The sequence below is a fragment of the Leuresthes tenuis genome, unplaced genomic scaffold (assembly GCF_036924035.1).
Source record: "Leuresthes tenuis unplaced genomic scaffold, fLeuTen1.0.hap1 SCAF_69, whole genome shotgun sequence".
NCBI lineage: Eukaryota > Metazoa > Chordata > Actinopteri > Atheriniformes > Atherinopsidae > Leuresthes > Leuresthes tenuis.
The window spans coordinates 216,546-241,447 of record NW_027325423.1 but is presented as its reverse complement, the minus strand read 5'-3'; the positions used below and the strand labels follow the sequence as shown (position 1 = coordinate 241,447).

The following is a 24,902-nucleotide window of genomic DNA, read 5'->3' as shown; positions in this document are numbered from 1 at the left end:
ATAGAAGGAATTAATTTTATAGCAAAATCTGTATTTCGTCATATGTCGAGAGATGCTTATTGCTGAAGAAGTTCTTTCTCATTCTACAAAGTACAACGTTGTTTATCGTTGAAACTTGATTAGACATGAATAAATATGAAGGACAAAGCAGTCTTAACTTGGTTTGAGTTAATGAATTCGTTTTATAGGAGAATCCGAATTCGTGCATAACTCATAAAATAGAGCTTATTTTCGGATTCCTGAAGAAATACAAAGTTTGTTGTTTATTGTTGAAACTTCATCAGAAGTGAAGAAATAAATGAATGCCTATCAACAAATGTGGGATCTAAACTCTACTGCTTCCTCTAAAATAATTTCCTTTCTCAATTTAGAAATGTGTGTGTGTAAGTCACAACACCCGTGACACCAAAACGGCTTTCTTTTCTCTACACTCTGCACTATGAGCACACACACCAAATCAGAAAGGCTTTTTTCTCTCTTTTCTACATTATGGACTGTGGGGACACAAAACCGCTCTCTCTCTTTTTTTTTTTTTATCGTGTGCCAGGGCGTCGTCTCACGTATTAGATTATGCTTAAGATACGAATGGGTTTATCAGTCACATCAGAATCCATACATACTGATCCTCCCGTAATAAAATGGTCGGATCTTATCAAACACACTTTGTTTCTTGTGACAATCAAGTCAGCGAAACAGCGTATACACGTCAAGACACTGAATCAAGTTTGCCACAAGAACTCATAAGTTTGGCAGTATTGCTCTGCCGTCAGCAATCATACACCCATTTTATTTTCGTGAGACATGTGCAAGCACCTGTTCATCTACTGTTCTATCACTATGAATTAGTGATCTATTATCAATAAGGATACTTCTACAACTACTATCAAAGTATGTCCGGACTTCTTATGTTGTCAGTTGCTATATATGAATAAGTGGGTAGCTACTGACAAGCATTAAGCATGTCACACAGCCCAAACATATAACATTTCAGGACACACCACACAGTTAACAACCACAGTGAAGCGTGTCAAAGCCCAAACATGTAACATTCAACAGGACACTTACACAACACATTCAAATCAAACAGTCAGACAACATACAAGAACATATACCCCAGCCGGCATTGCTCCCTGCCTATTTTCGTACAGCACACTATGTGTGCGCACACCTTTATTCACAAACTCTTCAACTTATACTCTTTTACCGAAGCTGCTACAGCTCGATTGGCCGAATACCCTTTGATCCTATTTCGGTGAATTTGACATCTGCCTTACATATAACAGATTAGCGGTTTAGCAGTTTTAATTTAGTATGAGTGAAGGAATTCATTTTATAGCAAAATCCGAAATCGTGAAGCACTCATGAAAGTAAGCTTATTCTCGGATTCCTGAAACTTTAGATTTGCTCTTTCTTTTACTGCAAAGTACAACGTTGTTTTTTTTGTTTAAATCTTTCTAGACATGGTAAATATTAAGGACAAAGCAGTTTTCACATAGTTTGAGTGAAGGAATTCATTTTATAGATAAAATCCCAAGAGTCTGCTGAGAAAAGAGAGTGAATGCGAAGTAGACTTTAACACGGCTATGGGAGCGAGCCGAGTGTGGGCTAACCAGGAGAATTGCTTGAAAGAAACGCGACCCCGAATGAGCGATCAGAACAAACTCTCAATACGGGATTCTCGTGGTGTTTTTGTTGCTGCCTTGTCTTTTGCACAGAGTAAAAGCCAAGGCAGCCATCGAATAGGGCCCGATTGTTCCTACTTGGTCAGCCGAGGAGCAGGGGGGGGGGGGGGGGGGGGGGGGGGGCAAGCGTCTCAACCAAGCAAAGCTCACCATGGGGAAGGTGGCTATGCCAACTAGCCTGATGCCCTGCTCCCGCAGTGACGGATAATCGTACTCTGGTTTCTCTTCATAACTCTTTCTCATAAGTCTTTCGCCTTTTACTAAAGATTTCTGTGGAGAGCAGCACTAATGAGTTGTTTCTATTTTTGGCAGGCTTTACCTTTGCGGGTGAAGCCCTTTCTGTCTTTGCAAAAGAAATCTTCTTACTGTGCAGAGTGACTTCTCTGAGTAGAGTCGCCTTACTTGTTGCGACTGTGCCGATGTTCGAAGCTGGAGTGCAAAGTTGTTGCTTGAATGGTGCTTGCTGGAGCGTGCGGGAGTGCAAAGTTATACCATTTAAAAGGGCTGAAGAGTGCTCAGTGCAGCGGGTGGGCGACACTCTGGCCACCTTGAAAACCGTGGTTACATCCACTACCAGGGGCAGCCCAAGTTCTGCCGCAAGTGTGGTGAGCATGGACACCTGGTTGAGGCTTGTACCAAGGTGTTATGTGGGAAGAGCAGAGAAATTGGGCAAACTTTTGGAGAGTGTCCAAATGGCAGGAAATGTAATCTCTGTGGAGAATTAAATCACCTCTTCAGAGATTGCCCTAAATCTTTTGCCAACAAATTAAAGATGGTAAAGCCACAGTCAAGCCAACAAAGAGAAGGACCAAAGGTGGCAGTTGGTGAACAAAGTGAAGAGGTTGACCCAATAAATTCAAACTTCCCGCCAAAAGCTTGGATTGGAAGTGAGGAGCAAAAAGGGGAGGGGCCTGTAGAGGCCTCACCACTCAGTGTTGAAGTCTGTGAGAATTCACAGGCAGAGGGTGGAGCTACGCTAAATGAGGAGGAAGAGCAGACAGGTGAGTCTAGTGAAGATACTCACCTCCCCGAAGGTCAACAGCCGAAGAGGACGGCATCTGAGCCTCTGATTCCCCAGTGGTATCAGAGAAGAGGGGAAGGGTTAGGTCCCTTTCAGACAGTTCTTCAGTGGAAGAACCTAGAGTCTTCCCCTCCGACTCACCAAATGAGGTCTCCTTTTTAACTTCAGCTCTGCAATCAACCCCCAGGGACTCAAAGTTAAATGCAACATTGCGTCAGAGGCCAACACCGAGAGTCCGAAAAGGAAATATAGATCACCCTACTCACTTTTCACCTAAAGAAATGAAGGAAGAGCTAGTTTCCCAAGAAATAACCTGTGTGTAATTTGTTTTGATAACTTAGAAAAACGAAAATGACATACCTACTTTCCTTTATGCTTTTAATGGTTCTCACCTTCTCAACACTAAATGTGAGAAGTGTGAAATCAAAGACAAGAGCCCAGAGTATTTTATCCTTCTTAGACTCCATAAAATCAGATGTGTTTTTAATACAAGAATGTGGACTACCTTTTTTAAAAAACCATAGACAATGGGAGGAAATGTGGCCCCATTTATCGATATGGAGTGGCTCAAATCAAAATAAAAATGATGGTGTGGCCATTCTAATTAAAAATCCGCATGTTCTGGTGAAAGGTAGCACAGTGGTGAGAGACGGACGGGCACTTTTAGCACACTTGAATTTTATGGGGCAAGACTTTAACCTCTTAAATATTTATGGTTTCAATGGAAAAAATGAAAGGTATGACCTTTTAGAAGATATACAGCTTTACATGCTAGGGCAAGTACCTTTAGTTGTAGGAGGGGATTTTAACTGTATCTTGAGCAGGAAAGATAGAAAAAGAGCAGGGGTAGATTTTAAAGTGGATAAGACTTCGATTTTACTTCAGGGCATATGCAGGGATTTTAAGCTTACTGACTGTTTTAAAACCATGCATCCCAGAGAGGAGGGCTTCACCTGGTTTAGTCATGATGGCACCAGAGCCTCTCGCATTGATTATTTCTTTACTAGAGATTGCCCACCCACTGATGTTAGATTAACCCCTGTTTTCTTTTCAGACCACCTTATGCTCTCCTGCACCCTTTCACCCCCTTCTGGTGTGACGGTAGGAAGTGGTCTGTGGAAACTCAACTGTTCCCTGTTGGAGGATGAAATCATAGTCAGTCAGTACAGGGAATGTTATAAAGAGTGGCAGACCCTTCAAGACCTCTACGAAACACATGCACAATGGTGGGAAATGGTGAAGGAAACGACCCAGACTTTTTTTAAACAGCAAGGTAAACGTAAAAAAAGGAAAGAGAATAGATGTATGATGGGACTACATAAACGCTTACAGCGCTACTTTAAACTAAATCAGTGTGGCATAGACTTTAAAGAAGAAATCAAAGATGTCAAAAAGGAAATGTCAGTTTTAGCAGAAATAAAGAGTAAAGGAATTTTTGTAAGAAGCAGGGAGCAGGAAATTGAGGAAGGTGAAAAAGAAAGAAAGTTATAAATAAAAAGGAGTGTATTCAAAATCTAAAAAGAGAAGATGGGTTTTTAACAAAATCCACACAAGAGATGATTGAAACTGTACATACCTTTTATAGTAACATGTACAAAGAGAAACCAGTGCACTTGGAAACATCGGCAGAAATCTTAAAATTCGTTGACAAAACCGTAAAAGAGAATGCACACTTGACACAGAATTTTACTGCTTTAGAGTTAAAAAAATGCCTAACAGGTTTTAAGAGAAGTCGAGCTCCGGGTTTAGACGGGCTTCCTGCAGAATTCTATCTGACCTATTGGGACCTTTTATCATCAGACATTTTAGATGTTTTTAAAGATTTTGAAAAACTCGACCGACTGCCTGACAGTTTTAGAGTGGGACACAAAACCGCTCTCTCTCTTTTTTTTTTTTATCGTGTGCCAGGGCGTTGTCTCATGTATTAGATTATGCTTAAGATACGAATGGGTTTATCAGTCACATCAGAATCCATACATACTGATCCTCCCGTAATAAAATGGTCGGATCTTATCAAACACACTTTGTTTCTTGTGACAATCAAGTCAGCGAAACAGCGTATACACGTCAAGACACTGAATCAAGTTTGCCACAAGAACTCATAAGTTTGGCAGTATTGCTCTACCGTCAGCAATCATACACCCATTTTATTTTCGTGAGACATGTGCAAGCACCTGTTCATCTACTGTTCTATCACTATGAATTAGTGATCTATTATCAATAAGGATACTTCTACAACTACTATCAAAGTATGTCCGGACTTCTTATGTTGTCAGTTGCTATATATGAATAAGTGGGTAGCTACTGACAAGCATTAAGCATGTCACACAGCCCAAACATATAACATTTCAGGACACACCACACAGTTAACAACCACAGTGAAGCGTGTCAAAGCCCAAACATGTAACATTCAACAGGACACTTACACAACACATTCAAATCAAACAGTCAGACAACATACAAGAACATATACCCCAGCCGGCATTGCTCCCTGCCTATTTTCGTACAGCACACTATGTGTGCGCACACCTTTATTCACAAACTCTTCAACTTATACTCTTTTACCGAAGCTGCTACAGCTCGATTGGCCGAATACCCTTTGATCCTATTTCGGTGAATTTGACATCTGCCTTACATATAACAGATTAGCGGTTTAGCAGTTTTAATTTAGTTTGAGTGAAGGAATTCATTTTATAGCAAAATCCGAAATCGTGAAGAACTCATGAAAGTAAGCTTATTCTCGGATTCCTGAAACTTTAGATTTGCTCTTTCTTTTACTGCAAAGTACAACGTTGTTTTTTTTGTTTAAATCTTTCTAGACATGGTAAATATTAAGGACAAAGCAGTTTTCACATAGTTTGAGTGAAGGAATTCATTTTATAGAGAAAAGAGAGTGAATGCGAAGTAGACTTTAACACGGCTATGGGAGCGAGCCGAGTGTGGGTTAACCAGGAGAATAGCTTGAAAGAAACGCGACCCCGAATGAGCGGTCAGAACAAAGCCTCAATACGGGATTCTCGTGGTGTTTTTGTTGCTGCCTTGTCTTTTGCACAGAGTAAAAGACAAGGCAGCCATCGAATAGGGCCCGATTGTTCCTACTTGGTCAGCCGAGGAGCAAGGGGGGGGAGCAAGCGTCTCAACCAAGCAAAGCTCACCATGGGGAAGGTGGCTATGCCAACAAGCCTGATGCCCTGCTCCCGCAGTGACGGATAATCGTACTCTGGTTTCTCTTCATAACGTACAAGTCTTTCGCCTTTTACTAAAGATTTCTGTGGAGAGCAGCACTAATGAGTTGTTTCTATTTTTGGCAGGCTTTACCTTTGCGGGTGAAGCCCTTTCTGTCTGTGCAAAAGAAATCTTCTTACTGTGCAGAGTGACTTCTCTGAGTAGAGTCGCCTTACTATTTGCGACTGTGCCGATGTTCGAAGCTGGAGTGCAAAGTTGTTGCTTGAATGGTGCTTGCTGGAGCGTGCGGGAGTGCAAAGTTATACCATTTAAAAGGGCTGAAGAGTGCTCAGTGCAGCGGGTGGGCGACACTCTGGCCACCTTGAAAACCGAGGTTACATCCACTACCAGGGTCAGCCCAAGTTCTGCCGCAAGTGTGGTGAGCATGGGCACCTGGTTGAGGCTTGTACCAAGGTGTTATGTGGGAAGAGCAGAGAAATTGGGCAAACTTTTGGAGAGTGTCCAAATGGCAGGAAATGTAATCTCTGTGGAGAATTAAATCACCTCTTCAGAGATTGCCCTAAATCTTTTGCCAACAAATTAAAGATGGTAAAGCCACAGTCAAGCCAACAAAGAGAAGGACCAAAGGTGGCAGTTGGTGAACAAAGTGAAGAGGTTGACCCAATAAATTCAAACTTCCCGCCAAAAGCTTGGATTGGAAGTGAGGAGCAAAAAGGGGAGGGGCCTGTAGAGGCCTCACCACTCAGTGTTGAAGTCTGTGAGAATTCACAGGCAGAGGGTGGAGCTACGCTAAATGAGGAGGAAGAGCAGACAGGTGAGTCTAGTGAAGATACTCACCTCCCCGAAGGTCAACAGAAGGTCAATTTGTTGATAGGCATTCATTTATTTCTTCACTTCTGATGAAGTTTCAACAATAAACAACAAACTTTGTATTATGAGAAAGAACCAGAATCATTCTACAGGAATCCGAAAATAAGCTCTATTTTATGAGTTATGCACGAATTCGGATTCTCCTATAAAACGAATTCCTTAACTCAAACCAAGTTAAGACTGCTTTGTCCTTCATATTTATTCATGTCTAATCAAGTTTCAACGATAAACAACGTTGTACTTTGTAGAATGAGAAAGAACTTCTTCAGCAATAAGCATCTCTCGATATATGACGAAGTACAGATTTTGCTATAAAATTAATTCCTTCTATCAGCCTGACTTAAAACTGTTTGTCCTCCTTATTTATCCACTTCAAATCAAGTTTCAACAATTAAAAAAAATTTGTAGTTTGAGAAAGAACAACTTAATCTTCAGCAATCAGTATAAAAAGAGGTGCAAATGCCAACCATACATACCTAAAAGGTGGAGCGGAAGTATTCAGCTGCAAGTAGGTGTGAATGTTCGACCATAATTTGTAAAAAGCGGGTAAGAAAAGGTTCGAATGCCCGACTATATATTAACAAAAGCGGGAGGAGAGGTCTTCGGATGAGAGTGGGTGAGAATTTCCAACCATAATCTATAAAATACGGTGAAAAAAAATATGTGAATGCCTCATAGAACACTAAAAGCGGAAGTGTTCGGCTGCAAGAAGGTGTGAATGTCCGACTATATTTGGTGAAAAGCAGGTGAAGCAAGGTCTGAATGCCCAACCTTACATCATCAAAAGCGAGATCAGAGGTGTTTGGCTGCAAGAAGGCCATAGTTTGCCAAAAGCGGGTAAGGTGCGAATGACCGACTAAATATCAACAAAAGTGGGGGCGGAGGTCTTCGGATGCAAGTGGGTGTGAATATCCCACCATACAAGTATGGTGGAGAGGAAGCTGTGAATGGCCGACCATAGTAAAAGGCGGGTGAGAGAAGGTGCGAATGTCAAACCATACATAATCAAAAGAGGGAGCAGAGGTGTTCTGCTGTAAGAAGGTGTGAATGTCCAACCATAGTTGGTAAAAAGCGGGTAAGAAAAGGTTAAATTACCCGACTGTACACTATCAAAAGAGGGAGCGGAGTTGTTCAGCTAAGAGAAGGTGTGAAAGTCCGACCTTGGTTTGTAAAAAGCGGGTAAGAAAAGGTTCGTATGCCCGAATATACACCATATACAAAATGCCGGTCCATACATAATCAAAATCGGGAGAGGTGGTGTTCAGCTGCAAGAAGGTCTAAATGTCCATCAATAATTGCTAGAAAACATGAAAGAAAATTTTCGAAAATCAAACCACACATAATCAAAATCGGGAGAGGTGGTGTTCAGCTGCAAGAAGGTCTAAATGTCTATCAATAATTGCTAGAAAACATGAAAGAAAATTTTCGAAAATCAAACCACACATGATCATAAGTGGGAGAGGAGGTGTTCAGCTGCAAGAAGGTGTGAATGTCCACCCATAATACCTGAAAAATGGGTAAAAAAAAGGTGCGAATGCCCAACCATACATCATCAAAAGCAGGAGTGCATGTGTTCGGCTACAAGAAGGTGTGAACGTCCAACCAAAGTTTGTAAAAAGCAGTTAAGAAAAGGTTCGAATATCCAACCATACATAATCAAAAGCGGGTGCAGAGCTGTTCGACTGCAAGTAGGTGTGAATGTCAGATCATAATTTGCAAAAAGCTGATGAGAAAGGGTGAGAATGCCCGACTATACACCATCAAATGCGGGAGCGGAGTTGTTCGGCTGTGAGTAGGTGTGAATCTCCGACCATAATTGCTGAAAAATGTGTTAGAAAAGGTAAGAATGCCGGTCCATACATCATCAAAAGCGAGAGAGGTTGTGTTCGGCTGCAAGTAGGTGTGAATGTCCAGCCATAATTACTCACAAACGGGGGAAGAAAAGGTAGTATTTCCAGACCACACATGATCAAAACAGGGAATGGAGGTGGTTCAGCTGCAAGGTGTGAATGTCTGACTAAAGTTTGTAAAAACCGTGTAAGACAAGGGGCGAATGCCCGACAATGTATGATCAAAAGAGGGAGCGGAGGTTTTCGGCTGCAAGGTCTGAATGTCCAACCATAATTTGTAAAAATCGGGGAAGAAAAGGCTCGAAAGCCCGACTATACACCATCAAAAGCGGGAGCAGAGGTGTTCAGGTGCAAGAAGGTCTGAACGTCCGACCAATAATTACTGAAAAATTGGTAAGAAAAGGTGCGAATGCCAAATCATACATCATCAAAAGCAGGAGCGGATGTGTTCGGCTACAAGAAGGTTTGAATGTCCAACCATAGTAAGTAATAGGTGGGTAAGAAAAGGCTCGAATGCCCGACTATACACCATCAAAAGCGGAAGCGGAGGTGTTCGGCTGCAAGACGGTGTGAACGTCCGACCAAAGCTTGTAAAAAGCATTATGAAAATGTTCGAATATCCAACCAAACATAATCAAAAGCGGGAGCAGAGCTGTTCGACTGCAAGTAGGTGTGAATATCAGATCATAATTTGCAAAAAGCTGATGAGAAAGGGTGAGAATGCCCGACTATACACTATCAAATGTGGGAGCGGAGGTGTTCGTCTGTGAGTAGGTGTGAATGTCCGACCATAATTGCTGAAAAATGTGTTAGAAAAGGTAAGAATGCCGGACCATATATCATCAAAAGCGGGAGAGGTTGTGTTCGGCTGCAAGAAGGTGTGAATGTCCAGCCATAATTACTCACAAACGGGTAAGAAAAGGTACTATTGCCAGACCATATATGATCAAAACAGGGAGCGGAGGTGGTTCAGCTGCAAGAAGGTTTGAATGTCCGACTAAAGTTTGTAAAAAGCGGGTAAGACAAGGTGTGAATGCCCGACAATGTATGATCAAAAGAGGAGCGGAGGTTTTCGGCTGCAAGAAGGTCTGAATGTCCACCCATAATTACTGAAAAATGGGTAAGAAAAGGTGCGAAAGCCCAACCGCACATGATCATGAGTGGATGAGAAGGTGTTCGACTGCAAGTAGGTGTGAATGTAAGATCATAATTTGTAAAAAGCGGGTAAGAAAAGGTAAGAATGCCCAACCATAAATTATCATAAGCGGCAGCAGAGTTTCGGCTGGTATTTATCAATGTCTAGATAGATTTCAACAAAAAACAACGTTGTACTTTGCAGTAAAAGAAAGTGCAAGTCAAAAGTTTTAGGAATCCGAGAATAAGCTTATTTTCATGAGTTCTGCACGATTTCGGATTTTATGTATAAAATGAATTTCTTCACGCAAACTAAGTTAACATTGCTTTGTCCTTCATATGTACCCATTTCTACATATATTTCAAGCATAAACTTCCTCATATTACCCTGAATGAGAAAGAGCCACACTTGTGATTAAGCCATACCTCCCTTTTGAGGAGTTCTGCATGATTTGGGATTTTATCTATAAACTCAAACTATGTTAAAACGGCTTTTACCTTCATATTTATCAATGTCTCGATAGATTTAAACAAAAAAACAACGTTGTACTTTGCAATAAAAGAAAGAGCAAATCAAAAGTTTTAGGAATCCGAGAATAAGCTTATTTTCATGAGTTCTGCACGATTTCAGATTTTATGTATAAAATGAATTCATTCACTCAAACCAAGTTAAAACTGCTTTTTCCTTCATATTTATCAATGTCTAGATCGACTTCAACAAAGAACAACATTGTATTTTGCAGTAGAAGAAAGAGCAAAACTGAAGGATCAGGAATCCGAGAATAAGCTTCTTTTCATACGTTCTGCATGATTTGGGATTTTATGTATAAAATGAATTCCTTCACTCAAACTAAGTTAACACTGCTTTGTCCTTCATATGTACCCATTTCTACATATATTTCAAGCATAAACTTCCTCATACTACCCTGAATGAGAAAGAACCACACTTGTGATTAAGCCATACGCCCCTTTTGAGGAGTTCTGCATGATTTGGGATTTTATCTATAAAATCAATTCCTTCACTCAAACTATGTTAAAACGGCTTTTACCTTCATATTTATCAATGTCTCGATAGATTTAAACAAAAAAAAACAACGTTGTACTTTGCAGTAAAAGAAAGAGCCAATCAAAAGTTTTAGGAATCCGAGAATAAGCTTATTTTCATGAGTTCTGCACGATTTCGGATTTTATGTATAAAATGAATTCATTCACTCAAACCAAGTTAAAACTGCTTTTTCCTTCATATTTATCAATGTCTAGATCGACTTCAACAAAGAACAACATTGTATTTTCAGTAGAAGAAAGAGCAACACTGAAGGATCAGGAATCCGAGAATAAGCTTATTTTCTTATGGGCAAGTGGGAACTGCTTTGTCCTTCATAATTATCAATGTGTAGATGGATTTCAACTTCTTCTACTGCAAAGTCCAATGTTTTTCTTTGTTGAAGTCGATCTAGACATTGATGAATATGGAAGGACAAAGCAGTTTTAACTTGGTTTGAGCAAAGCAATTCATTTTATAGCAAAATCCGAAATCGTGCAGAACTCATGAAAGCAGGCTTATACTCGGATTCCTGAAACTTTAGATTTGCTCTTTCTTTTACTGCAAAGTACAACGTTGTTTTCTTGTTTAAATATTTCTAGACATGGTAAATATGAAGGACAAATCAGTTTTAACATAGTTTGAGTGAAGTAATGCATTTTATAAGCAAAATCCCAAATCATGCAGAACTCACGAAATGCTTTTTCTCGCTTTTCACTGCTTTTTACAAACTTTGGTCGGACGTTCACACCTTCTTGCATCCGAACACCTCCGCTTCCGCTTTTGATGATGTATATTCGGGCATTCGAACTTTTTTTTACCCGCTTTTTACAAACCATTGTCAGACTTTCACACCTTCTTGCAGCCGAACACCACCTCTCCCAATTTTGATGATGTATGGTCCAGTATTCTTACCTTTTCTAACACATTTTTCAGCAATTATGGTCGGACATTCACACCTACTCACAGCTGGACACCTCCGCTCCCGCTTTTGATCATACAATGTCGGGACATCGCTCCTTGTCTTACCAGCTTTTTACAAATTTTAGTCGAACATTCACACCTTCTTGCAACTGAAGACCTCCGCTCCCGCTTTTGATGATGTATAGTCGGGCTTTCGAGCCTTTTCTTACCCGGTTTTTACAAATTATGGTTGGACATTCAGACCTTGCAGCCGAACACCTCCGCTCTCTCTTTTGATCATACATTGTTGGGCATTCGCACCTTGTCTTACCCGCTTTTTACAAACTATAGTCAGACATTCACACCTTGCAGCTGAACCTCCGCTCCCTGTTTTGATCATGTATGGTCTGGCAATACTACCTTTTCTTCCCCCGTTTGTGAGTAATTATGGCTGGACATTCACACCTACTTGCAGTCGAACAGCTCTGCTCCCGCTTTTGATTATGTTTGGTTGGATATTCGAACCTTTTCTTAACTGCTTTTTACAAACCATGGTCGGACATTCACACCTTCGTACAGCGGAACACCTCCGCTCCCTCTTTTGATGGTGTATAGTCGGGCATTCAAACCTTTTCTTACCCGCTATTTACAAACTATGGTAGGACATTCAAACCTTCGTGTATCCGAAAACCTCCGCTCTCTCTTTTGATCATACATTGTCGGACATTCGCACCTTTTCTTACCCGCTTTTTACAAACCATGGTCAGACTGTCACACCTTCTTGTAGTCGAACACATCCGCTCCCGCTATTGATTGTGTACAGTCGGGTATTTTAACCTTTTCTTACCCGCTTTTTACCAAGTATGGTCGGACATTCACACCTTCGTACAGCGGAACACCTCCGCTCCCTCTTTTGATGGTGTATGTTCGGGCATTCAAACCTTTTCTTACCCGCTTTTTCCAAACTATGGTCGGCTATTCACAGCTTCCTCTCCACCATACTTGTATGGTGGGATATTCACACCCACTTGCATCCGAAAACCTCCGCCCCAAATTTTGTTGATATTTGGTCGGACATTCGCACCTTACCCGCTTTTGGCAAACTATGGCCTTCTTGCAGCCAAACAACTCTGATCTTGCTTTTGATGATGTAAGGTTGGGCATTCAGACCTTGCTTCACCTGCTTTTCACCAAATATAGTCGGACATTCACACCTTCTTGCAGCCGAACACTTCCGCTCCACCTTTTAGTGTTCTATCACACCTTTTTTTTCACCGCATTTTATACATTATGGTTGGAAATTTTCTACCACTTTCATCCGAAGACCTCTCCTCCCGCTTTTGTTAATATATTTGAACTTTAGTTTGAAATTCAAACCTTCTTGTAGCTGAACCACCTCCGCTCCCTGTTTTGATCATATATGGTCTGGCAATACTACCTTTTCTTACCCGTTTGTGAGTAATTATGGCTGGACATTCACACCTACTTGCAGCCGAACACAACCCCTCTCGCTTTTGATGATGTATGGACCGGCATTTTTACCTTTTCTAACACATTTTTCAGCAATTATGGTCGGAGATTCACACCTACTCACAGCCGAACAACTCCGCTCCCGCATTTGATGATGTATAGTCGGGCATTCTCACCCTTTCTCATCAGCTTAGATCCTATTTCGGTGAATTTGACATCTGCCTTGCATTTAACAGATTAGCGGTTTAGCAGTTTTAATTTAGTTTGAGTGAAGGAATTCATTTTATAGCAAAATCCAAAATCGTGAAGAAGAAAGAAGAAAGTAAGCTTATTCTCGGATTCCTGAAACTTTAGATTTGCTCTTTCTTTTACTGCAAAGTACAACGTTGAGCAGCACTAATGAGTTGTTTCTATTTTTGGCAGGCTTTACCTTTGTGGATGAAGCCCTTTCTGTCTGTGCAAAAGAAATCTTGTTACTGTGCAGAGTGACTTCTCTGAGTAGAGTCGCCTTACTTGTTGCGACTGTGCCGATGTTCGAAGCTGGAGTGCAAAGTTGTTGCTTGAATGGTGCTCGCTGGAGCATGCGGTAGTGTAAAGTTATACCATTTAAAAGGGCTGAAGAGAGCTCAGTGCAGCGGGTGGGCGGAGGTGCAAAGTGACACTATGGCCATAAAAAGAACACTGCTACAAGTGCCCATTGTGCCAGGAAGGGCCCTCGGACGTGAACCAGTGGACAGTTATCGCTTCTCGGCCTTTTGGCTAAGATCAAGTGTAGTATCTGTTCTTATCAGTTTAATGTCTGATATGTCCTCTATGCGAGGACTACATATTAAATGGATTTTTATCAATAGGAGTTGAAAAAGGGGCTTGCTCCGTTCACTCCAAGCATCGACCCGGTACTCCAGTACCGCTGGGAACGGTGCGCTCTCCTCTGCTCTTGTGTAAAAGCAAACAGTGGTGCAGGATGGAACTTTCTTTTAATCTGCTGAGAAAAGAGAGTGAATGCGAAGCAGACTTTAACACGGCTCTGGGAGCGAGCCGAGTGCGGGCTAACCGGGAGAATTGCTTGAAAGAAACGCGACACCGAATGAGCGGTCAGAACAAAGCCTCAATACGGTGTTCCCATGTTGTTTGTGGCTGCCTTGTCTTTTGCACAGAGTAAAAGACAAGGCAGCCATCGAATAGGGCCCGATTGTTCCTACTTGGTCAGCCGAGGAGCAAGGGGGGGGGGGCAAGCGTCTCAACCAAGCAAAGCTCACCATGGGGAAGGTGGCTATGCCAACTAGCCTGATGCCCTGCTCCCACAGTGATGGATAATCGTACTCTGGTTTCTCTTCATAATGTACAAGTCTTTCGCCTTTTACTAAAGACTTCCGTGGATAGCAGCACTAATGAATTGTTTCTATTTTTGGCAGGCTTTACCTTTGCGGGTGAAGCCCTTTCTGTCTGTGCAAAAGAAATCTTGTTACTGTGCAGAGTGACTTCTCTGAGTAGAGTCGCCTTACTTGTTGCGACTGTGCCGATGTTCAAAGCTGGAGTGCAAAGTTGTTGCTTGAATGGTGCTCGCTGGAGCATGCGGTAGTGTAAAGTTATACCATTTAAAAGGGTTGAAGAGTGCTCAGTGCAGCGGGTGGGTGGAGGTGCAAAGTGACACTATGGCCATAAAAAGAACACCGCTACAAGTGCGCATTGTGCCAGGAAGGGCCCTCGGACGTGAACCAGTGGACAGATATCGCTTCTCGGCCTTTTGGCTAAGATCAAGTGTAGTATCTGTTTTTATCAGTTTAATATGTGATATGTCTATGCAAGGACTACATATTAAATGGATTTTTATCAATAGGATTTGAAAAAGGAGCTTGCTCCGTTCACTCCAAGCATCGACCCGGTACTGCAGTGCCGCTGGGAACGGTGCGCTCTCCTCTGCTCTTGTGAAAAAGCAAACAGCGGTGCAGGATGGAAGTTTCTTTTAGTCTGCTGAGAAAAGAGAGTGAATGCGAAGTAGACTTTAACACGGCTCTGGGAGCGAGCCGAGTGCGGGCTAACCAGGAGAATTGCTTGAAAGAAACGCGAACCGAATGAGCGGTCAGAACAAAGCCTCAATACGGTGTTCCTGTGGTGTTTTTATAAAATGCGTTGAAAAAAAAGGTGTGAATGCCCCAGAGAAAACTAAAAGGTGGAGCGGAAGTGTTCGGCTGCAAGAAGGTGTGAATGTCCGACTATATTTGGTGAAAAGCAGGTGAAGCAAGGTCTGAATGCCCAACCTTACATCATCAAAAGCGAGATCAGAGGTTTTTGGCTGCAAGAAGGCGATAGTTTGCCAAAAGCGGGTAAGGTGCGAATGACCGACTAAATATCAACAAAAGTGAGGGCGGAGGTCTTTGGATGCAAGTGGGTGTGAATATCCCACCATACAAGTATGGTGGAGAGGAAGCTGTGAATGGCCGACCATAGTTTGCAAAAAGCGGGTGAGAAAAGGTGCGAATGTCCAACCATACATGATCAAAACAGGGAGCGGAGGTGTTTGGCTGCGACAAGGTGTGAATGTCCACCCATAATTAATGAAAAGCGGGCAACAAGTAGGTTCGAATGCCCAACCATACATCATCAAAAGCAGGAGTGGATGTGTTCGGCTACAAGAAGGTTTGTATGTCCGAGCATAGTTTGTAAAAAGCGGGTAAGAAAAGGTTCGAATGCCCGAACATACACCATCAAAAGAGGGAGCGGAGGTGTTCCGCTGTAAGACTGTGTGAATGTCCGACCATATTTGGTAAAAAGTGGGTATGAAAAGGTTCGAATGCCCAAATTCGGCTGCAAAAAACTGTGTTCGGCTGCAAAAAGGTGTGAATGTTTGACTAAAGTTTGTAAAAAGCGGGTAAGACAAGGTGCGAATGCCTGACAATGTATGATCAAAAGCGGGAGCGGAGGTGTTCAGCTGCAAGAAGGTCTAAATGTCCATCATTAATTGCTAGAAAACATGAAAGAAAATTTTCGAAAATCAATCCGCACATGATCATAAGTGGGAGAGGAGGTGTTCAGCTGCAAGAAGGTGTGAATGTCCTACCATAATTGCTGAAAAATGTGTTAGAAACGGTAAGAATGCCGGACCATACATCATCAAAAGCTAGAGAGGTGGTGTTCGGCTGCAAGTAGGTGTGAATGTCTGACTAAAGTTGAAATATATTAACAAAAGCGGGAGGAGAGGTCTTCGGATGAGTGGTTGAGAATTTCCGACCATAATCTATAAAATGCGGTGAAAAAAAAGGTGTGATAGAAACCTAAAAGGTGGAGCGGAAGTGTTCGGCTGCAAGAAGGTGTGAATGTCCATCTATAGTTGGTGAAAAGCAGGAAAAGCAAGGTCTGAATGCCCAATCTTACATCATCAAAAGTGAGATCAGAGGTGTTTGGCGGCAAGAAAACGGGTAAGGTGTGAATGACCGACTAAATATCAACAAAAGTGGGGGCGGAGATCTTCGGATGCAAGTGGGTGTGAATATCCCACCATACAAGTATGGTGGAGAGGAAGCTGTGAATGACCGACCATAGTTTGCAAAAAGCGGGTGAGAAAAGGTGCGAATGTCCAACCATACATGATCAAAACAGGGAGCGGAGGTGTTTGGCTGCGACAAGCTGTGAATGTCCACCCATAATTAATGAAAAGCGGGCAACAAGTAGGTTCGAATGCCCAACCATACATCAACAAAAGCAGGAGTGGATGTGTTTGGCTACAAGAAGGTTTGAATGTCCGACCATAGTTTGTAAAAAGCGGGTAAGAAAAGGTGCGAATGCCCGAATATATACCATCAAAAGAGGAAGCGGAGGTGTTCGGCTGCAAGAAGGTGTGAACATCCGACCAAAGTTTGTAAAAAGCAGTTAAGAAAAGGTTCGAATATCCAACCAAACATAATCAAAAGTGGGAGCAGAGTTGTTCGACTGCAAGTAGGTGTGAATGTCCACCAATAATTCCTGAAAAATGGGTAACAAAAGGTGCGAATGCCCAACCATACATCATCAAAAGAAGAAGTGGATGTGTTCTGCTACAAGAAGGTTTGAATGTCCGACCATAGTTTGTAAAAAGTGGGTAAGAAAAACTTCGAATGCCCGAACATACACCATCAAAAGAGGGAGCGGAGGTGTTCCGCTGTAAGATGCTGCGAATGTCCGACCATAGTTGGTAAAAAGCGGGTAAGAAAAGGTTAAAAAACCCGACTGTACACAATCAATAGCGGGAGCGGAGTTGTTCGGCTACAAGAAGGTGTGAAAGTCCGACCATGGTTTGTAAAACGCGGGTAAGACAAGGTGCGAATACCCGACAATGTATGATCAAAAGAGGGAGCGGAGTTGTTCGGCTGCAAGGTCTGAATTTCCAACCATAATTTGTAAACACCGTTGAAGAAAAGCCTCGAAAGCCTGACTATACACCATCAAAAGCGGGAGCGGAGGTGTTCAGCTGCAAGAAGGTCTGAATGTCCACCAATAATTACTGAAAAATGGGTAAGAAAAGGTGTGAATGCCCAACTATACATCATCAAAAGCAGAAGTGGAAGTGTTCGGCCACAAGAAGGTTTGAATGTCCGACCATAGTTTGTAAAAGGCGGGTAAGAAAAGGTTCGAATGACCGAACATACACAATCAAAAGAGGGAGCGGAGGTGTTTCGCTGCAAGAAGGTGTGAATGTCCAACCATAGTTGGTAAAAAGCGGGTAAGAAAAGGTTAAAATACCCGACTCTACACAATCAATAGCGGGAGCGGAGTTGTTCGGCTAAAAGAAGGTGTGAAAGTCCGACCATGGTTTGTAAAAAGCGGGTAAGAAAAGGTTCGAATGCCAAAATATACACCATCAAAAGCGGAAGCCGAGGTGTTCAGCTGCAAGTAGGTGTGAATGTCAGATCATAATTTGCAAAAAGCTGATGAGAAAGGTGTGAATGACCGACAATAATTGCTGAAAAATGTGTTAGAAAAGGTAAGAATGCCGGACCATTCATCATCAAAAGCAGGAGAAGAGGTGTTCGGCTGCAAGAAGCTGTGAATGTCCAGCCATAATTACTCAAAAATGGGTAAGAAAAGGTAGTATTGCCAGACCATAAATGATCAAAACAGGGAGCGGAGGTGTTCCGCTGTAAGAAGGTGTGAATGTCCGACCATAATTGGTAAAAAGCGGGTAAGAAAACGTTAAAATACCCGACTGTACACAATCAATAGCGTGAGCGGAGTTGTTTGGCTACTAAAAGGTGTGAAAGTCCGACCATGGTTTGTAAAAAGCGGGTAAGAAAAGGTGCGAATGCCGGACAATGTATGATCAAAAGAGGGAACGGAGGTTTTCGGCTGCAAGAAGGTCTAAATGTCCAACCATAATTTGTAAAAACCGGGGAAGAAAAGGCTCGAAAGCCCGACTATACACCATCAAAAGCGGGAGCAGAGGTGTTCAGCTGCAAGAAGGTCTCAATGTCCATCAATAATTGCTAGAAAACATGAAAGAAAATTTTTTGAATATCAAACCGCACACAATCATATGCGGGAGAGGAGGTGTTCAGCTGCAAGAAGGTGTGAATGTCCACCCATAATTCCTGAAAAATGGATAAAAAAAGGTGCGAATGCCCAACCATACAACATCAAAAGCAGGTGTGAATGTCAGATCATAATTTAAAAACCTGATGAGAAATGGTGAGAATGCCCGACTATACACCATCAAATGCGGGAGCGGAGGTGTTCAGCTGTGAGTAGGTGTGAATGTCCGACCATACTTGCTGAAAAATATGACAAAGCAGTTTTCACTTGGTTTGAGTGAAGGAATTCATTTTATATCAAAATCCGGAATTGTGTAGAACTCGTGAAAAGAAGCTTATTCTCGGATTCATGAAAAAAATTAGTGTTGTTCTTTCCTATCCTGCAAAGTACTACGTTCTTTTTTGTTTAAAGCTATTTAGACATGGGTAAATATGAAGGACAAAGCAGTTTTAACTTGGTTTGAGTGAAGGAATTCATTTTATATCAAAATCCGAAATTGTGTAGAACTGGTGACAAGAAGCTTATTCTCGGATTCCTAAAGGTTTAGTGTTGTTCTTTGCTATACTGCAAAGTAATACTTTCTTTTTTGTTGAAACCTATTCAGACATGGATAAATATGAAGGACAAAGCAGTTTTAACTTGGTTTGAGTGAAGGAATTCATTTTATATCAAAATCCGAAATTGTGTAGAACTCGTCAATCGACGCATATTCTCGGATTCCTGAAAAGGTTTAGAGTTGTTCTTTCCTATCCTGCAAAGCACAACGTTCTTTTTTTGTTTAAAGCTATTTAGACATGGATAAATATGAAGGACAAAGCAGTTTTAACTTGGTTTGAGTGAAGGAATTCATTTTATATCAAAATCCGAAATTGTGTAGAACTCGTGAAAATAAGATTATTCTCGGATTCCTAAAGGTTTAGTGTTGTTATTTCCTATCCTGCAAAGTACAACGTTCTTTTTTTCTTTAAAGCTATTATGACATGGATAAATATGAAGGACAAAGCAGTTTTAACTTGGTTTGAGTGAAGGAATTCATTTTATATCAAAATCCAGAGTTGTGCATTATGGCAGCAGAATTGTAGTCTGCATACCTTTTATGCCAAACAGATTTGCCTTGCCAAGGGAAGTTTTATAAATGTTTATTGTTTATGTCTAAAATATATAAACTAGCAGAATAATTAATTCATCCGCCTGGTCCCTCCCACCCCGGAGAGGGCAGCCAGAGACTGGCTGCAATAGGCATCCCCGCAACCTGGGACCCAACACAGGGCAGGAGGGCCTTATGTCCACCAGGCTCAGGGCCTGCAGTCACCATATTCCGGGAGCTACTGTACCCACAGAAGGAACTGCTTTGTCCTTCATATTTATCCATGTCTAAATAGCTTTAAACAAAAAAAGAACGTTGTACTTTGCAGGATAGGAAAGAACAACTCTAAACCTTTTCAGGAATCCGAGAATAAGCGTCGATTGACAAGTTCTACACAATTTCGGATTTTGATATAAAATGAATTCCTTCACTCAAACCAAGTTAAAACTGCTTTGTCCTTCATATTCATCTATGTCTGAATCGGTTTCAACAAAATAGAAAGTATTACTTTGCAGTATACCAAAGAACAACATTAAACCTTTAGGAATCAAAGAATAAACTTATTTCCACGAGTTCTACACAATTTCGGATTTTGATATAAAATGAATTCCTTCACTAGAACCAAGTGAAAACTGCTTTGTCATATTTTTCAGCAAGTATGGTCGGACATTCACACCTACTCACAGCCGAACACCTCCGCTCCCGCATTTGATGGTGTATAGTCAGGCATTCTCACCATTTCTCATCAGGTTTTTGCAAATTATGATCTGACATTCACACCGGCTTTTGATGATGTATGGTTGGGCATTCGTACCTTTTTTTTACCCATTTTTCAGGAATTATGGGTGGACATTCACACCTTCTTGCAGCTGAACACCTCCTCTCTCGCATATGATCATGTGCGGTTTGATATTCGAAAATTTTCTTTCATGTTTTTTAGCAATTATTGATGGACATTGAGACTTTCTTGCAGCTGAACACCTCTGCTCCCGCTTTTGATGGTGTATAGTCGGGCTTTCGAGCCTTTTCTTCCCCGGTTTTTACAAATTATGGTTGGACATTCAGACCTTCTTGCAGCCGAAAACCTCCGCTCCCTCTTTTGATCATACATTGTCGGGCATTCGCACCTTTTCTTAAACGCTTTTTACAAAACATGGTCGGACTTTCACACCTTCTTGTAGCCGAACACATCCCTTCCCGCTATTGATTGTGTACAGTCGGGTATTTTAACCTTTTCTTACCCGCTTTTTACCAACTACGGTCGGACATTCACACCTTCTTATGGCGGAACACCTCCGCTCCCTCTTTTGATGGTGTATGTTCGGGCATTCGAACCTTTTCTTACCCGCTTTTTACAAACTATGCTCGGACATTCAAACCTTCTTGTAGCCGAACACATCCAGTCCTGCTTTTGATGATGTATGGTTGGGCATTCGCACCATTTTTTTTACCCATTTTTGAGGAATTATGGGTGGACATTCACACCTTCTTGCAGCTGAACACCTCCGCTCCCACTTATGATCATGTGCGGTTTGATATTCGAAAATTTTCTTTCATGTTTTCTAGCAATTATTGATGGACATTCAGACCTTCTTGCAGCTGCACCCCTCTGCACCCGCTTTTGATGGTGTATAGTCGGGCTTTCGAGCCTTTTCTTCCCCGGTTTTTACAAATTATGGTTGGACATTCAGACCTTCTTTTAGCCGAAAACCTCCGCTCCCTCTTTTGATCATACATTGTCGGGCATTCGCACCTTTTCTTACCCACTATTTACAAAACATGGTCGGCCTTTCACACCTTCTTGTAGCCGAACACATTCGCTCCCGCTATTGATTGTGTACAGTCGGGTATTTTAACCTTTTCTTACCCGCTTTTTACCAACTATGGTCGGACATTCACACCTTCTTATGGCGGAACACCTCCGCTCCCTCTTTTGATGGTGTATGTTCGGGCATTCGAACCTTTTCTTACCCGCTTTTTACAAACTATGTTCGGACATTCAAACCTTCTTGTAGCCGAACACATCCAGTCCTGCTTTTGATGATGTATGTTCGGCATTCGCACCTTTTTTTTTACCCATTTTTGAGGAATTATGGTTGGACATTCACACCTTGTTGCAGCTGAACACCTCCTCTCCCACTTATGATCATGTGCGGTTGGATATTCGAAAATTTTTTTTCATGTTTTCTAGCAATTATTGATGGACATTCAGACCTTCTTGCAGCTGAACCCCTCTGCACCCGCTTTTGATGGTGTATAGTCGGGCTTCCGAGCCTTTTCTTCCCCGGTTTTTACAAATTACGGTTGGACATTTAGACCTTCTTGCAGCCGAAAACCTCTGTTTCCTCTTTTGATCATACATTGTCCGGCATTCACACCTTTTCTTACCCGCTTTTTACAAACCATGGTCGGACTTTCACACCTTTTAGTAGCCAAACAACTCTGCTACCGCTATTGATTGTGTACAGTCGGGTATTTTAACCTTTTCTTACCCGCTTTTTACCAATTATGGTCGGACATTAGCACCTTCTTACAGCGGAACACCTCCGCTCCCTGTTTTGATCATTTATGGTCTGGCAATACTACCTTTTCTTACCCGTTTTTCAGTAATTATGGCTGGACATTCACAGCTTCTTGCAGCCGAACACCTCTTCTCCCGCTTTTGATGATGAATGGTCCGGCATTCTTACCTTTTCTAACACATTTTTCAGCAATTATTGTCGGTCATTCACACCTTTCTCATCAGCTTTTTGCAAATTATGATCTGACATTCACACCTACTTGCAGCCGAACACCTCGGCTTCCGCTTTTGATGGTGTATATTTTGGCATTCGAACCTTTTCTTACCCGCTTTTTACAAACCATGGTCGGACTTTCACACCTTCTTTTAGCCGAACAACTCCGCTCTCGCTATTGATTGTGTAGAGTCGGGTATTTTAACCTTTTCTTACCCGCTTTTTACCAACTATGGTCGGACATTCACACCTTCTTGCAGCGAAACACCTCCGCTCCCTCTTTTGATTGTGTATGTTCGGTCATTCGAACCTTTTCTTACCCGCCTTTTACAAACTATGGTCGGACATTCAAACCTTCTTGTGGCCGAACACTTCCACTTCTGCTTTTGATGATGTATAGTTGGGCATTCACACCTTTTCTTACCCATTTTTCAGTAATTATTGATGGACATTCAGACCTTCTTGCAGCTGAACACCTCTGCTCCCGCTTTTGATGGTGTATAGTCGGGCTTTCGAGGCTTTTCTTCAACAGTGTTTACAAATTATGGTTGGAAATTCAGACCTTGCAGCCGAACACCTCCGCTCCCTCTTTTGATCATACATTGTCGGGCATTCGCACCTTGTCTTACCCGCGTTTTACAAACCATGGTCGGACTTTCACACCTTCTTGTAGCCGATCAACTCCGCTCCCGCTATTGATTGTGTACAGTCGGGTATTTTAACCTTTTCTTACCCGCTTTTTACCAATTATGGTCGGACATTCACACCGTCTTACAGCGGAACACCTCCGCTCCCTCTTTTGATGGTGTATGTTCGGGCATTCAAACTTTTTCTTACCCACTTTTTACAAACTATGGTCGGACATTCAAACCTTCTTGTAGCAGAACACCACCACTTCTTCTTTTGATGATGTATGGTTGGGCATTCGCACCTTTTCTTACCCATTTTTCAGGAATTATGGGTGGACATTCAAACCTACTTGCAGTCGAACAGCTCTGCTCCCACTTTTGATTATGTTTGGTTGGATATTCGAACCTTTTCTTAACTACTTTTTACAAACTTTGTTCGGACGTTCACACCTTCTTGCAGCTGAACACCTCCGCTTCCGCTTTTGATGGTATATATTCGGGCATTCGAACCTTTTCTTACACGCTTTTTACCAACTATGGTCGGACATTCACACCATCTTAAAGCGGAACACCTCCGCTCCCTCTTTTGATGGTGTATGTTCGGGCATTCGCACCTTTTTTTACCTGCTTTTTACAAACTTTGGTCGGACGTTGACACCTTCTTGCAGCCGAACACCTCCGCTTCCGCTTTTGATGGTATATATTCGGGCATTCGAACCTTTTCTTACCTGCTTTTTACCAACTATGGTCGGACTTTCACACCTTCTTTTAGCCGAACAACTCCGCTCCCGCTATTGATTGTGTAGAGTCGGGTATTTTAACCTTTTCTTACCCGCTTTTTACCAATTATGCTCGGACATTCACACCGTCTTACAGCGAAACACCTCCGCTCCCTCTTTTGATTGTGTATGTTCGGTCATTCGAACCTTTTCTTACCCGCCTTTTACAAACTATGGTCGGACATTCAAACCTTCTTGTGGCCGAACACTTCCACTTCTGCTTTTGATGATGTATAGTTGGGCATTCACACCTTTTCTTACCCATTTTTCAGTAATTATTGGTGGACATTCAGACCTTCTTGCAGCTGAACACCTCCGCTCCCGCTTTTGATGGTGTATGGTCAGGCTTTCGAGGCTTTTCTTCAACGGTGTTTACAAATTATGGTTGGAAATTCAGACCTTGCATCCGAACACCTCCGCTCCCTCTTTTGATCATACATTGTCGGGTATTCGCACCTTGTCTTACCCGCGTTTTACAAACCATGGTCGGACTTTCACACCTTCTTGTAGCCGAACAACTCCGCTCCCGCTATTGATTGTGTACAGTCGGGTTTTTTAACCTTTTCTTACCCGCTTTTTACCAACTATGGTCGGACATTCGCAGCATCTTACAGCGGAACACCTCCGCTCCCTCTTTTGATGGTGTATGTTCGGGCATTCGAAGTTTTTCTTACCCACTTTTTACAAACTATGGTCGGACATTCAAACCTTCTTGTAGCAGAACACATCCACTTCTTCTTTTGATGATGTATGGTTGGGCATTCGCACCTTTTGTTACCCATTTTTCAGGAATTATTGGTGGACATTCACACCTACTTGCAGTCGAACAGCTCTGCTCCCACTTTTGATTATGTTTGGTTGGATATTCGAACCTTTTCTTAACTGCTTTTTACAAACTTTGGTCGGATGTTCACACCTTCTTGCAGCCGAACACCTCCGCTTCCTCTTTTGATGGTATATATTCGGGCATTCGCACCTTTTCTTAACCGCTTTTTACAAACTATGGTCG

The 24,902-nt window shown here is 42.0% G+C and overlaps 5 non-coding genes across 5 annotated transcripts; all 5 read left to right on the top strand.

The window, feature by feature from the left end:
* Positions 1 to 1,892: 1,892 nt before the first annotated feature.
* On the top strand, positions 1,893 to 2,012 carry LOC140286046 (U5 spliceosomal RNA). The gene has a single exon (XR_011910954.1). It is a non-coding gene; the product is annotated as a U5 spliceosomal RNA (small nuclear RNA).
* A 3,906-nt stretch (positions 2,013 to 5,918) lies between these two features.
* LOC140286030 (U5 spliceosomal RNA) lies at positions 5,919 to 6,032 on the top strand. Its single transcript, XR_011910940.1, has one exon. It is a non-coding gene; the product is annotated as a U5 spliceosomal RNA (small nuclear RNA).
* A 7,865-nt stretch (positions 6,033 to 13,897) lies between these two features.
* Positions 13,898 to 14,088, top strand: LOC140286004 (U2 spliceosomal RNA). The gene has a single exon (XR_011910925.1). It is a non-coding gene; the product is annotated as a U2 spliceosomal RNA (small nuclear RNA).
* A 389-nt stretch (positions 14,089 to 14,477) lies between these two features.
* Positions 14,478 to 14,591, top strand: LOC140286039 (U5 spliceosomal RNA). The gene has a single exon (XR_011910948.1). It is a non-coding gene; the product is annotated as a U5 spliceosomal RNA (small nuclear RNA).
* A 298-nt stretch (positions 14,592 to 14,889) lies between these two features.
* Positions 14,890 to 15,077, top strand: LOC140286009 (U2 spliceosomal RNA). The gene has a single exon (XR_011910931.1). It is a non-coding gene; the product is annotated as a U2 spliceosomal RNA (small nuclear RNA).
* Positions 15,078 to 24,902: the final 9,825 nt, after the last annotated feature.